Source organism: Ovis aries, chromosome 7 (genome assembly GCF_016772045.2).
Source record: "Ovis aries strain OAR_USU_Benz2616 breed Rambouillet chromosome 7, ARS-UI_Ramb_v3.0, whole genome shotgun sequence".
NCBI lineage: Eukaryota > Metazoa > Chordata > Mammalia > Artiodactyla > Bovidae > Ovis > Ovis aries.
In genome coordinates, this window is record NC_056060.1 from 30823724 (window position 1) to 30837590 (window position 13867).

Below are 13867 nucleotides of genomic sequence, written 5' to 3' on the forward strand. Positions count from 1 at the left end.
TTGGCATATACATAATTATAAAATATATCTGTTAAATCGGTCCCTACTCTAAATTCACAGGCTTTCTTAAACAGAAAAGTAAACTTTTATACAGCATGTCAAAATCGTTTCTAAACTAGAAAGCCTCCAGGAATAAATATTTCTCATCAATGTTATTAAAGGGTGACGTTAGGAACAACAAAGTATTCCATTCATAGCATTCTAAGCATTCCAGTGTTTGAGAGTGAATATTTTTCACTCATCTAAGATTTTATTCTTCAGGTATTTCATCTTCCATAATAGCGTGCATTATCCAAAATGTGCACAATTACTTATTAGCAACACCAAATGCCATTAGGTTAAACAAAATCCCCTGTATTGCAAAAGGGGTTAACTAGATTTGTATTAATATAGAAGCCAGGCTTTTAATATTCTGCAAATGTTAACAAAGAAAGATGATAATGTTGAGTTAATATGGGTTAAGCATAAAATGAAAATAAATTTTTCTGATTGCGAGGTGTTGACATTTTTTTGGCTAGGGCCTCCAGCCTGTTCCTGAAAGCTGTGTAATTACAGAAGGCTTTTCCCCTCCTTCTCCCTCCTGCTTCAAGCCTACCCACATTAGTAATGACCCCTTCACTGCTTCAAAAACCACTAATGGTCTTCAGCACGGGCAAGAAAAATGAACAGGATAAATTGGAATCCACAGTCAGTAATTTGCATCCTATGAGGCAGCTTTGGCCACTCACACTCATTCCTGGCCATCAATCGTTGCCTGTCAGGTGCTGCACTCTGCTACCATGACAAATACTCCTCCTAACACTCTGATTCGTCCAAACAATGTAATTGTCCTCTATTCTCCTTTTGGTAATGGAGATAATGAATGACCGCACAAACAAGAAGGACTGCTCATCACAGGCGCCGGGAGTGGCTTCAAACTGGTTAAGACCTACGGTACAAATTTTAATCGACTGGCAACACTGGTTGGAGGGAAAATGACCAAAAAGATCCCCAGATCCTTCTTGTCGTGGTATTTTTCCTGCCACACTCAAGGGAGAAGCACCCTTTGACTTTTTATTCCTCTAAGATTTTGAAAGCCTACTAGGTTTATAGGTTATTTGCCCAATGGAAATCAATTCTGCAAATAACAAAAATGAAAACACGGCCTCGTCACAGGGATGTATAGCTCTGCACTGGCAATGCTGCCCAGTGTGCTGTTTCTTCATGCAGTGATTTCTTTTTCCCTTTTTGGTGTGGGTGTTCAGTCCTGCTCACCATCGCGATGTTTCTGTCAAAGACAGTTCTGACAAAATGTGGGCTGCAATGTGTGTGTGTATGTGAGAGAAACAGAGGCAGAGACACACACACACGTGCACATACACAGAGAAGGTTCAGATGAAATACAGATTTAGGAGGTTAAGGTGGTAGAATAGAAAGGTAGAGTTAGTTACAGTCAGTTCCTTCAAGCAGCACTGTACATTCAGATGGAATAATAAGAATTCTTCCCAGTGTTTTATTAGAAATTTAGTCAATGACCACAAAATTACATAAATAGTGCATTGTGTCTTGGGAATCCCTGAACTGTACTTTCACCATGAAAGCAGTTGCAAATTCCATCCACAATCATTAAAAAAAAATTGGGACCTTACAAAAATTCACCTTGCACAGATGGCTTTTTTTTTTTTAATTAATAGGGAAGACCGTAATAACTTTAACTTATTTAAATAACATTCTGTGGTTTTGAACATTCGTGATTCTATGCCCCTTTTATACATGGAGTGGACTGTTTATCTGAAAGTGTTCTGGCAGTCGGCCACTGTATTTCTAAAATTAAAAAAGGGACAGAAAACAATCAGCTTTCAGAGGAATTGGAACCATGGCAATGTGTTTTGGATTAATTTACAAATATATGTATATATTTAAGGCCAAACTGTGGAACTAGAGAATTTCTACTACATGGTCCGTCATAGGCATTCTTCTACTTTATTAGAACAGACATCATATTGAAATAATAAACATGGGAAGCCTTCACTTCTTCTTTGATGTATATTGCTAAATGTCTGACTGGCTCAAATTTAAAATAAACTTTGGTATGTTTGCACTTGAAACTGGAAGTAGACCACAAGCAATAATTTGTTGTCAGTTTCCATATTCTTGGAATAAGGCTATAGTTTAGTCTGTTCACTGATGGGGGCCAACCCACATTGGTCCAGTGGCCCAGAGGTGGCTCAACTTACTCATAAGAACGTACACTGTAACATGATAGCAATGATGATGATTCCCTTCATCAAGAAAGACCCAGCATAGGTCAAAGTTTTTCACATCCCCCAATAATTTTAAAGCCACTGTTGAATGTAAGTGACTCACAAAGATTCTCTTATTTTGAATATCAGCTGACAACTGTTCAAAAAGTTAATAAGACACGTATGGCTTATGACTCAATGTAGATAGAAATTTTTTTAAATTGCCTTTTTTCTAAAGACTCATTCGAATGTGAGATGTATCTGTATCCCAGATACTGACCTTAGACTTTTTTCTTCTCCTCCTTTTTGGGGTTAACCTGGTTGATCAAGTACATGCAAACAGATCTACAATATAAATTTATCACTGAAACGGTTCTTGGGTGAAATCACTTAATAATCTTCTTTTGTGGTTGATCCTTGTCCATTTTTGTCCAAACTGGAACAAAATTTTGTCCAAATTTATCATGATCTTTATTCCAGGTTGAAAGGATTTATACTAATGTTTTAGAAAACTTCAAGTGATATTTTTAATCATCTTATGAAGTAAAAGTACACAATAAATTATCAAATGGATCAGAGTTAAATAAAACGTGAAGCTCTCACAAAAAGGTTTTCCTCACGTATAGCTGAGTGAAAAAAGGAAACTGTAAAACACCGTGTATCTTCAACTTTTGTAAAATAGATAAATTGCTAAATAAATACATTAATTAAATACACACATCAATGCTTGTCATACAAGAAAAACATCTGTAAAAACACACACTGAACAACGGTTCATGTTGTGTAGGGCCTGGGGTGCAGACTTTTACTTTCTGTTTATATACTCCTATATCATCTGCGTGTATACTGCTGCAAGCAATTTTTAAAAATCAAATATGAATTTCAAAATGATAATTTATTGTAAGTAATTTATACACTCCATTTTAGAAAACTTTGTTTTACTTCTTTGTTTATTTTTGGCTGTGCTGGGTCTTCGTTGCTAGGCAGGCTTTCTCGAGTTGTGATAAGTGGGGGTCACTCATGGTTGCAGCGCACAGACTTCTCATTGTGGTGGCTTCTCCTGTTGCAGAGCATGAGCTCGAGGGTGCTTGGGCTTCAGCAGCTGTGCTTCCCGGGCTCTAGAGCACAGGTCAATAGTTGTGGCACCCAGGCTTAGTTGTCCTGTGGCACGCGGAATCTTCCCAGACCAGGGATCGAACCCATGTCTCTTGCATTGGCAGGTGGATTCTTTACCACTGAGCCACTAAGGAAGCCCCTATACTCCATTTTTCTTAAAAAAAAAAAAAATACTAATACAACTTTTTATACAGTTAGATATTCTCTTTTGTTATTCATTGGATTTTTAAAAGAAGAGCAGGTCAAGAATCAATCATTAAGGTTACCTTCCTATCCTATGAGTTTGACTCACTGGTGTATAAAGTTTACTAGATAAGTTCTTTAAGGAACAATGTGCAGTTCAAGTTTCTTCCGTAATGGCTGTAATACAGCCATGGAGACAAGTGATCAAATAATTTGTTGGGCAGGATCTTAGTTTGAGCAAAAACTTGGAAACTGGTCATATGATCACCACTTCCTTTTCCTCAATCCTTACCCCTCTTGCTGCTCACCCCACCCCCACCCCGACCAAAATACAACCTCGTTTATAGAGTTAATTCAGGTCACCTTGAGTTTGATGATGATGCTCATAGATGAAACCCTCTAAGCAATTTCTCTATAGGGGCAATGAAACTGCATTGGGTATACAGGTATATATCACTTATTGCTCTAGGACCAGGCTTACTGAACTGAAACCAGTTGGTGCTAAAGATCTAACTCCTGAATAAATAAATGTCTTTTTGTGGACTATCAAACTTATTCAATGACCATTAATTTAATTTAAGTAAACAGAAATTCTGATGTCATGATTAGAGTATATAACAAAATGAAATCTCAACATGAAACCAGAAGCAAGATATTTAAAAACTATCACATCCTCATAGCTGGATGTAATCTGCTTTCCACTAGGTTCATATAGTGATTTACTTAGCATTTATAGCTTTTAGCCCTTCATTGTCACATCTTATACACTTTGACTAGGTACAACTTTCTGAGAGTAAAGCCTTAGGTTTTCTAAACTTTTGTATTTCTCCGCTAACTCCCAACTCTGGCTCAATGTCTCTTTCACTAGGAAGAGTGGGAAAAAAAAGATGTAAGTTCTCATTTAAGCTTTGTAAGTAGTTCTGCCACCTTGAACAAGACTGGGACTTAGTCTCTGTAATGGCAAATGAGGATGTTAACAAAGGTGTACATGCCTTATGAAATATCTATGGAGATGATAATAATAAAGTCTGTGATGGTTAATTCTGAACCGCCCTGACTCTTTCTCTCTCTTTCTCTTATACACATACACACTCTTCTCCTCTCCTCTCACGTTGTCTGAGCTTCTTATCACTACCTCAGGATGCAGTAAAAAGCCTTTGCTCTTCCACTACAAAGCTAAGGTCAAATTTCTACCAAAACCACTTCTACATGAGACGTGATGTATCTCTTGCTTTGTGTTACTATTTGTAAATCTGCATTTTCTGGGTATCTTATCCTTATCCTAGTTCTTGAGATCATAACCACAAAATATTGAGGCAAAAAGGTCTTCAAACAGAACCTTGTCCTGCAACCTAACTTATGTAGATAAGGAAACCAAGATGCACACAGCGTTACATGCCTGGCCACAGAAACAGGAAACGCTGGGATAACCACCTGTTCTCCTGACATTTAGTGGAGGGCTTTCCCACCCTAACATTAAAGTTTTTCACTGAAGTAACTTTCCCCCTTTCTCTTGATAAAAGCGTCTTGATTTTACTTCAGAGATGTGCTTGGGGGTGGCTCACTGACCCAGGCTTAGCCAATCAACATAGCTAATCATCCTGGCTGCTTTGAAGATAGAAGCCAAGTTGAGCTTAATAGGAGTCAGTTAGGACTGTCAGTCAAAAGTGTTCTTTTGTCACTGGGGTTACTAAGTCAGTAGAATTTGTGTCGAGTTGCCATCAGGCCATTGTTGCCACCAAATGGAGAGAGGCTGATGGAGGATGCAGAGGACACAGACAAAAGCAGAGCCAGAAGCTATGAAGAATAGATTCATGCACATTTCTGCCCTTGGATCCAGCTTTATCTAAACCCAGCCACCCTTTACCTTTCAGCTACTTGAGCCAATTTATACATGTGGCATGCTTTAGATTATCAGAAATTTTCTCAGTTTACTCCCTATCTCCCTCTAGCTAAAAATGATTGTATTTTTTCTTTTAAAGAGAAGGATGACGATGAGGCAAAAGAGGGAAGGCAGGGTTGGGGGAAGAAGAAGAGGTGAACCATTTTGCTTTGACCTAGATCTAGACTCTGATCGAACGAGGCAAAAATCTTGAGGATTTGGGATTTTCTAAAAAGTTGATCAGCTTTGTGCAGTGGCAGTATTGTACCAATGAGGTTTATCCAAGGTGTGATTATTGCTACTTAAAAAGTTGATCAGTGCTGTGATCCTAATAGATTTAAAAAAATCACCTAACTTGGAAGACAGAGGTTTAAACATGCAATGTATATGGAACTGTGAAAAATGGATATCCATTTTTCTAATTTGAAAAGCAAAGTACAAGGTAGAATTTTTATAATGACCATACAGAGAGCAAATTTCAGTATATTTCTTTGTGGAAAATTGAAACTCTTAAGGGAAACGAATATAAATTCATCAAAATACCCAAGAAACACATTTAGACACAAAAACCATACAGAGACCCAAGGCTTTGATAATGAAAAATGACACAAAAGTTGTTACAATCATCTGGCTAGTTTAGTATTATTGGATTTAAGTAAAATTCCAAGGTGCTAAAGGAGAGTGTATTTCAAATGTTGTGTGACTGCAACATTCCCTTCCATTTCCATGATTCTGGCATGTCCATCAAGGTCAGTCCAAACACCAGGTCCCCAGGAAAGTCTTCCCTAGCCTTGAGTAGTCACTTTCCCCCAAATTCCACAGTGCTTTCTCTCCTCCCAGCTACATTATCTTTTAGGTATATGTGTGTTCTTGTGTTATAGCCCTCACTGGACTGCAAATCATTTGAGGACAAGGTTTAAGCCTTTAACCTTGAACTCTCTATAGCACTTAGAATATTTCCTACAGAATAGGTACTCAATACGTACGTATTTGTGAATGCATTATTTCTGAAACTGACACTTTTTTATTAGAAAGGACTGATGGTGCCATATACATGATACATAAAAATTCAGATAAAAATGGTAAGATTCAGTCATTTACCTGTTTTACCGACACAATATTTGGATATTTGAAAACATCTACTGAATTTTTCACTTTTCATCCAGATGTTTGGTATCATAGAAACCCAGATTCCAGATTTAAATTAGTTAGCTGTTTTGTTTTTAATCTCAGATGTATATTTGAGAGGAAGAAAATGTGGCTATTTCAGGAGATTCATTTCCATTTGAGTTCATGTGGAAGTAAACAGATTAAATTATAATAATCACATCTTTTAAAATTCAGAAAAGGTTTGAGAGATTTTAATAATAGCCAGATCCTAAGAGATTAACATGTTTGGTTGATATTTAGAGCCACAGTAGGAAGGCCTCATTAAAAGGAGCAAAGAGAAATGCACACGCTCTTTTGTAGATAAGCTAAAGGAATACTGAATGAGCCTGATGGATTATCATACAGAGATTTTAAATTTATTATTATCAAGATATAGGTAAATTAAAGAATGGAGAAGGAATTTTTCATGAAACCAAAGTTAAGGACAAAGGAAAAAAATGTCTTAGGACTAAGGAGAAACACTTTTTTGCATCTGCAAAGGGAAATGTTACGTATACATGTATTGCAGTGATATAAAGGGAGTTCATATGGGCAGAAGCAATGAAATTAGATGATGGTCAGAAACCATCTACACTCATTCCACTTCTAAACTTCCAAAAAAAACATAAAAACATAAAAACACATTAGAAAACATTTGCAGATAGTAGTCAGGATTTTAAGCGCAACGAATATAATTATTTTCCTATTGACTGAGATTTTAAAGCTGAGCAGTCTTATTTTGAAAATAACAGCAATATATTCCTAAGGCTAGAGAAAGATAATTTTTATTTAACATTTGTTAGGATGCTCCCATGAGCTGCTTGACCATGCGTGTTATGCTGCCTACATGGCTAATGGGTAATCTTACCAAATGAGCCAAAGGCCACAAATAAGGCCTTGACTCATTTAACAGTCATTTCACATTTCCACACTATGACCAAATTAATATTTTATGGGGCTACTCAGTTCTACAGCCAGACCACTTTTCCAAAAAATTGAATTTCGTGCTTATTTATTTTATGGATCATTTGTTGAAATAGATTTCAAAACAGGCTTAGGCTATTTAGATTTTTCAGTGAACTGCAAAAACAAAACTTACAGACTCAGAGTTTTAGAAATAGAAGTCAGAAGTCATTTAATACAAACTTTCTCAGTTTATGTCTAATGAAACTAAGGCTGAAGCAAACTGGCTTGCCCTAAACTTGGTTGGCCTCCTCCTTTTTTAAAGATGTCCGTGACTTCCTCAGAGAGAACAAATTTCATACTTATATAACCTCAAAGAACATTTCTTACAGAACATCTTATTTCTACCTAGGAATCATGAATACCAGTAGCCAGATTTTACCCTGTAAATTACTTAATTCTTATATCCCATATATTCCCATGTAATCCTATTTTTCTTCATTAGCCACACTGCATTGTAAATACTTGCTTATTTGTCAGTTTCTCCTATTGCATTCTGAGCTCCTTGAAAGCAGGGACTGACTATCCATATTTTATTTCCAGAATCTAGTTCACTGCTTAGCATGCCAAGGTATCAATAAGTGTATGTAGAATTAATCAAATTTGAGAATGCAAACAAGTGAATTTTTTGCATCCTAAAAATACTATCTTGAAATAAGAGAAAAGGTTGAGTTGAAAGCTAGATAGCAAATGAGAAGGGAGATTTAAGGAAGGAGACACCCTGCCTCCAATGCGGGAGACCCGGGTTCGATCCCTGGGTCGGGAAGATCCCCTGGAGAAGGAAATGGCAATCCACTCCAGTATTCTTGCCTGGAGAATCCCATGGATGGAGAAGTCCATGGGGTCACAGAGAGTCAGACACGACTGAGCGACTTCATCTCACCTCACCTCACTCACTCATGTCAAACAGCGAAATAGTGAAAAACCAGCTCTTATTCAAAACAAAAGTATAACTTCATAACATAGAGTACTAAGTAGAAACTGGCAAATTCAGATGGTGCACTAAGAAACTATGGAAAGGAAATAAGTACATAGGACTTTTCACTAACATTTAATTTCTTCCTGTTAAAAAGGCTAAGGAGTTGCTTTAAAGATATATAATATCAAACCACTTAGATACTTGTATCTAATCTTATGACAACAATCCTACTGAACGGGCCCAGACACAGCGGCATATGAGACTGAATTAGAAAAAAAAGTTAGTTTAGCTCTTAATCTTGGGAATTCCCTGGTGGTTTAGTGGTGAATGCTCCACGCTCCCAACGCAAGGGGCCTGGGTTTGATCCCTGGTCAGGGAACTAAATCCCACATGCTGCAACTAAGAGTTCACACATTGCAACTAAGAACTGGCATAGCCGAATAAATACATAAATAAAAATAAAAATATTTTTAAAAATCCATTATACTTCTTTAGTAACATGAAAAAAGTCTGGATAAAAAGTTGTAGGCTAAATATTAAAGAATTATGGAGCAGATTTACAAGGAATAATAAACAATTCCAGTATATTTAGTCCAATTTCATTTGCATAGACTATGCTATAAATAATTTTGTCTTATTTACTTAACAATGCACTGAAAGTCTTACTTGACAAGAGAAAGCTAACATGGATTTAAAGAGGAAGAAATTGTTTAAAGAAACTAAGGGTTATCTCTTTTTCAAAAAGGTTATTATCTCTAGAGTAAGCAATGGAAATGTTGTGGATATTATCTTCTTTACTCATCTCAGAATACAGGATAAGAGAATGGGGTTAATGATAAGCTAAAAAGTCATAAGAAGGAAGTAGCTATAAACTGATGACTTCTTGTGATGCACAGTGTGGTGGTTAAAAAGAAAACTTTAGTAGTGACTGAGCATTTCTTGTACAATCTTACAGAGGTATTAATCAGAGTGGCTATGATGAAACAGAACCCCTTAATGAGAGTTAATTCTTTGATTTTACAGTTCACCAAGATAAAAATTCTAAGGTTTTAAACACTAGCATTAGGAAATTGGTTGAGAGGTTTCTTACTGGCTTCTTTTTCTAATATACACAAAGCTTTTTTTGCATGTGAATGAGCATGGGATACAACTATTTACTTAGAGATACACGCTTTAAAAAGGGAAGTGAGCTAAAAGAAAAACTTGTCTTTTAAAAATTATAGCTCCATGTTCTCCAAATGTTTTGGAATTTATGACTTTTAAAACTATGGGAGAAAGACCATTATTGGTCTGTCTAGGAATTACAAAAATATAAGCCAAAGATATTACCCAATTGTTTACCTTAGTTATGCACCATACTAGTAAATAAAGCAATCAGTTGGTACCATAACAAGAACATGCCTAACTGAGCCACCAAAAAAGGTCAGTTAGCAGTATTTATTTTGGAATTCCCCACAGTTTTATCTTATCAGTTTGTTTTTCCTTCCCCTTTTAACAGCAGCCTGTTTAGTGAAAGCTAACTACATCAAGATGGCGACAGAACAAGGTACCGCCACATTTATCTATGATAATGGACCCACCTGCCAATGTAAGATACACGAGACTCGGGTTTGATCCCTAGGTTGTGAAGATCCTCGGAGAAGAAAATGGCACCCCACTCCAGTATTCCTCCCTGGAAAGTTCCATGGACAGAGGAGTCTGACAGGCTACAGTCCATGGAGTCTCAAAGAGTCGGACTCGCCTGAGCACAAGCAGCCCAATGTGCACATAATGGCCCCATTACCATTCTACCCAAGCTTTAGAGCACCCAGATACTCAAAACAAAGAGTGTTTCTAAGCAGATGGAAAAAACACCAGTTTGTGAGTTTCTAATTTGTGTTTAGAGCAAATGAAACTCATCGGTAAGTAGAGCACCTCCAAAATGTCTTTTGAACATACCTTTGACTATGTATCTTCTGGTAATTATGTATACAAGATCATAAACTAATCCATGTTGTAAGCAAAGAAAATGAAAAAATATATGCACTTAAAAATATATCTATGACTCTGAATATCTTTTGACTAAACATTTACTCATTCAAGGTAAAAGTGATCAAATATTGAAATAACAAATCATTTGATAGTATTTAATCTTTAAAATTGTTTTTAAGTATTTAACCTTTTACCATGATAATTAAATGCTATGCTAAATACATCCAAATAAATTTAAAATGTATGGACTAAAATACAGAAACAGAGATTAAAAGTTTTATGTAAAATAATAAGGACATATGCTAGAATACATTTAGAGTATACTTAAATATTAGTGCATGGCTATTTTCTTTCTAATTTGCATAGCAAACCAGAAAATAGTAAGAAAAAGCTCTTCTTAACTTGTGTAGCTAAGCTGACCTTGGCAGAAAGTATTTGCATCTGCTTATCAACTTGGATAAAGGAAAGAGGAATAATAGGGGACATATTAAAAATATGAATATTTAAAATTACTGCACTGGCCATATTTTTCCAATGCATTAAGTGATAAGATTTATAGAAAACAATAGCTACTTCTTATTCCTTCTGCTTTGTATATTAGAAATTGATAGCATATTTTTACATTCTTAGAACAAAAGATTCCATTTTTGCATGAAAATATTTCTTACAAGGATTTAAGAAGTCCTGAAAGGGGTTGTCTCTACAAAAACTGGACTCCAAAAGGACAGATCTTTAATGTAGCTGAATTCAACGGGTATGAAGCACTATGGCCAGCATCTGCTCTAATTAGTGGAGCAACCATTCTGATTGCTGCTGCTTGTTTGTTGCTTCCTCTCTAAGTTGTGTCCAGCTCTTTTGCAACTCTGTGGACTGTAGCCCATCAGGCTCCTCTATCCATGGGATTTCCCAGGCAAGAATACTGGAGTGGGTTGTCATTGCTTCCTTCAGCAGATCTTCCTGACCCAGAGATCGAACCCACGTCTCCTGCAGTAGCAGGCAAATTCTTTACCACTGAGCCACCTGGGAAGCCATTCTGATTGTCGGTGCCTGTTAGTTTGCATATTACTTGTGATTTTTCTTCATGACGGACAGTGCCCTCTGACATTTCTGATACATGCTTGGCAAGGTTTTTTTTTTTTTTCTCCTTTGGCCACTTAGTCCTCCATCAAGCAAGGATTGGACTCTCATCCCCTGCTTTGGAAGTGCACCGGACTGCCGAGGAAGTCCTCGTGTGTTGTATTTTTAACAGATGAACTCAAATTTGACCCGTATTCTACCATAATACAAAAAGCACTGACATTTCAGAGTAAGGTGAGTTGACCAATTGACCATAAGGGAATAATAAAGTTTTTCATTTTAAACAAGGTATTTTGAAGTATTCAAACCATGAATACTCAGGTGTTACTGACTGAATCATGTGCATTATTTAAATATTTAAATAATTTAAATACTCTTATTTGAGTAATTGGGAATATAACCTCATGCAACATAAGCTGAGTGGGTTTAGTTCTCTAAGAAGTTAGCAAAACACTTAAGGATTGCCACATGGCGAGAAATAAACCACAAATGGCCTTTAGATTCTAGTGGAAAATCATGAAGTAAAATGCAAGGTATTGTTCTATGTATATTCTAGGATTATATATTGATTATATATTGATTATGCTTTTATCTAAATAAGCACATTTTCTTAAGCAAGATAAGGAAGAGTCATAGGTAATAGGAGTCGAGAGGTAATAGGAGGAGTCAAAAATTATCTCAAAGAATTAAAAAATGTGAACAAAAATCACCATCAACTCATGACTCTGACCCCTTATATAAGATCATTTCTTGGATTTGATCTGGATAGTGAAAGAAAGTAGACTGACAAACTCTCCTTTGCACAGACCCACTTACAAATCAGCATCCATTTAGTATCAGTGTTTCTAACCTGGCAGAAACTAAAGAAAATACTTTCTCAATTCAGATGTTAGAACATTTTAAAATTGTGTACAGTGTAGGAAATACAGAAGGGGAAGAAATTCAGAAAGAAATGTATTAATCCCTACTTTTTCATCTTTTCTAACCTAGTCAGCCAATTTTGAAATGGCCTAGGAACATACTGGTTGTTACTCCTTGGAAGGAAAGTTATGACCAACCTAGATAGCATATTGAAAAGCAGAGACATTACTTTGCCAACAAAGGTCTGTCTAGTCAAGGCTATGGTTTTTCCTGTGGTCATGTATGGATGTGAGAGTTGGACTGTGAAGAAGGCTGAGCACTGAAGAATTGATGCTGTGAACTGTGGTGTTGGAGAAGACTCTTGAGAGTCCCTTGGACTGCAAGGAGATCCAACCAGTCCATTCTAAAGGAGATCAGTCCTGGATGTTCTTTGGAAGGACTGATGCTAAAGCTGAAACTCCAGTACTTTGGCCACCTCATGCGAAGAGTTGACTCATTGGAAAAGACTCTGATGCTGGGAGGAATTGGGGGCAGGAGGAGAAGGGGATGACAGAGGATGAGATGGCTGGATGGCATCACCAACTCAATGGACCTGAGTTTGAGTGAACTCCGGGAGCTGGTGATGGACAGGGAGGCCTGGCGTGCTGCGATTCATGGGTTGCAAAGAGTCGGACACGACTGAGCGACTGAACTGAACTGAGGAACATACTGGACTTCTCAGGTGGCACTAGCAGTAAAGAATCTGTTGTCAATGCAGGAGACTCAAGAGACTCAGATTCGATCTCTGGGTTGGGAAGATATCCTGGAGTAGGAAATGACAACCCACTCCAGAATTCTTGGCTGAAAAATTCCAAGGGCAGAGAAGCCTGGCAGGCCGCACTCCATGGGTCCGCAAAGAATTGGACTGAATACTAACTCACTCAGGAATATACTCTTATAAGGAATGAATACTGTGTGCATTATTTATCATAGTGGTGTTTGTACAATTCTACAAACATTGAAAACATTGATGGATAGGTGCCAGGTCCTAGGCTAGAAGACTTCCCTGGTGGCTTAGTGGTAAAGAATCTGCTTGCCAATGCAGGAGACACAGGTTTGATCCTTAGGTCAAGAAGATCCCCTGGACAAGGATATGGCAACCTATTCCAGTATTCTTGCTTGGGAAACCCCATGGACAGAGAAGCCTGGTGGGCTACAGTCCATGAGGTCACAGAGAGTCAGACAAGACTTAGTGACTAAACAACAGTAACAGCACGGACTAGAAATTTAAGAATCCTGGTATCTGGAGGAATGGAGGAACTGTCAGAAACTGAGGTGGGTATTTTCACACTTGACTGGATACGCTTTCTTTTCTCTTCTTCAAGCTCCTAAACACATTCATCCTTTTAATTTTAAGTGACTGAAATGCTAATGATGTTATTGAGCTTAGAATAACTCTCTGGAGATATTCTTTTCTTTTAACTCCTTGGACATTTGGGAATACAATTGATAGTAAGTATAAATATTCTAAGTTGAATTACTTCA

At 37.1% G+C, this 13867-nt stretch overlaps 1 protein-coding gene and 1 pseudogene across 10 annotated transcripts in view; one reads left to right on the forward strand and one right to left on the reverse strand.

The window, feature by feature from the left end:
* MEIS2 (Meis homeobox 2) overlaps positions 1-13867 on the reverse strand; it is a 222269-nt gene that overhangs the window by 70877 nt on the left and 137525 nt on the right. The window lies entirely within an intron of this gene.
* On the forward strand, positions 5646-5817 carry LOC114115960 (U4 spliceosomal RNA; annotated as a pseudogene).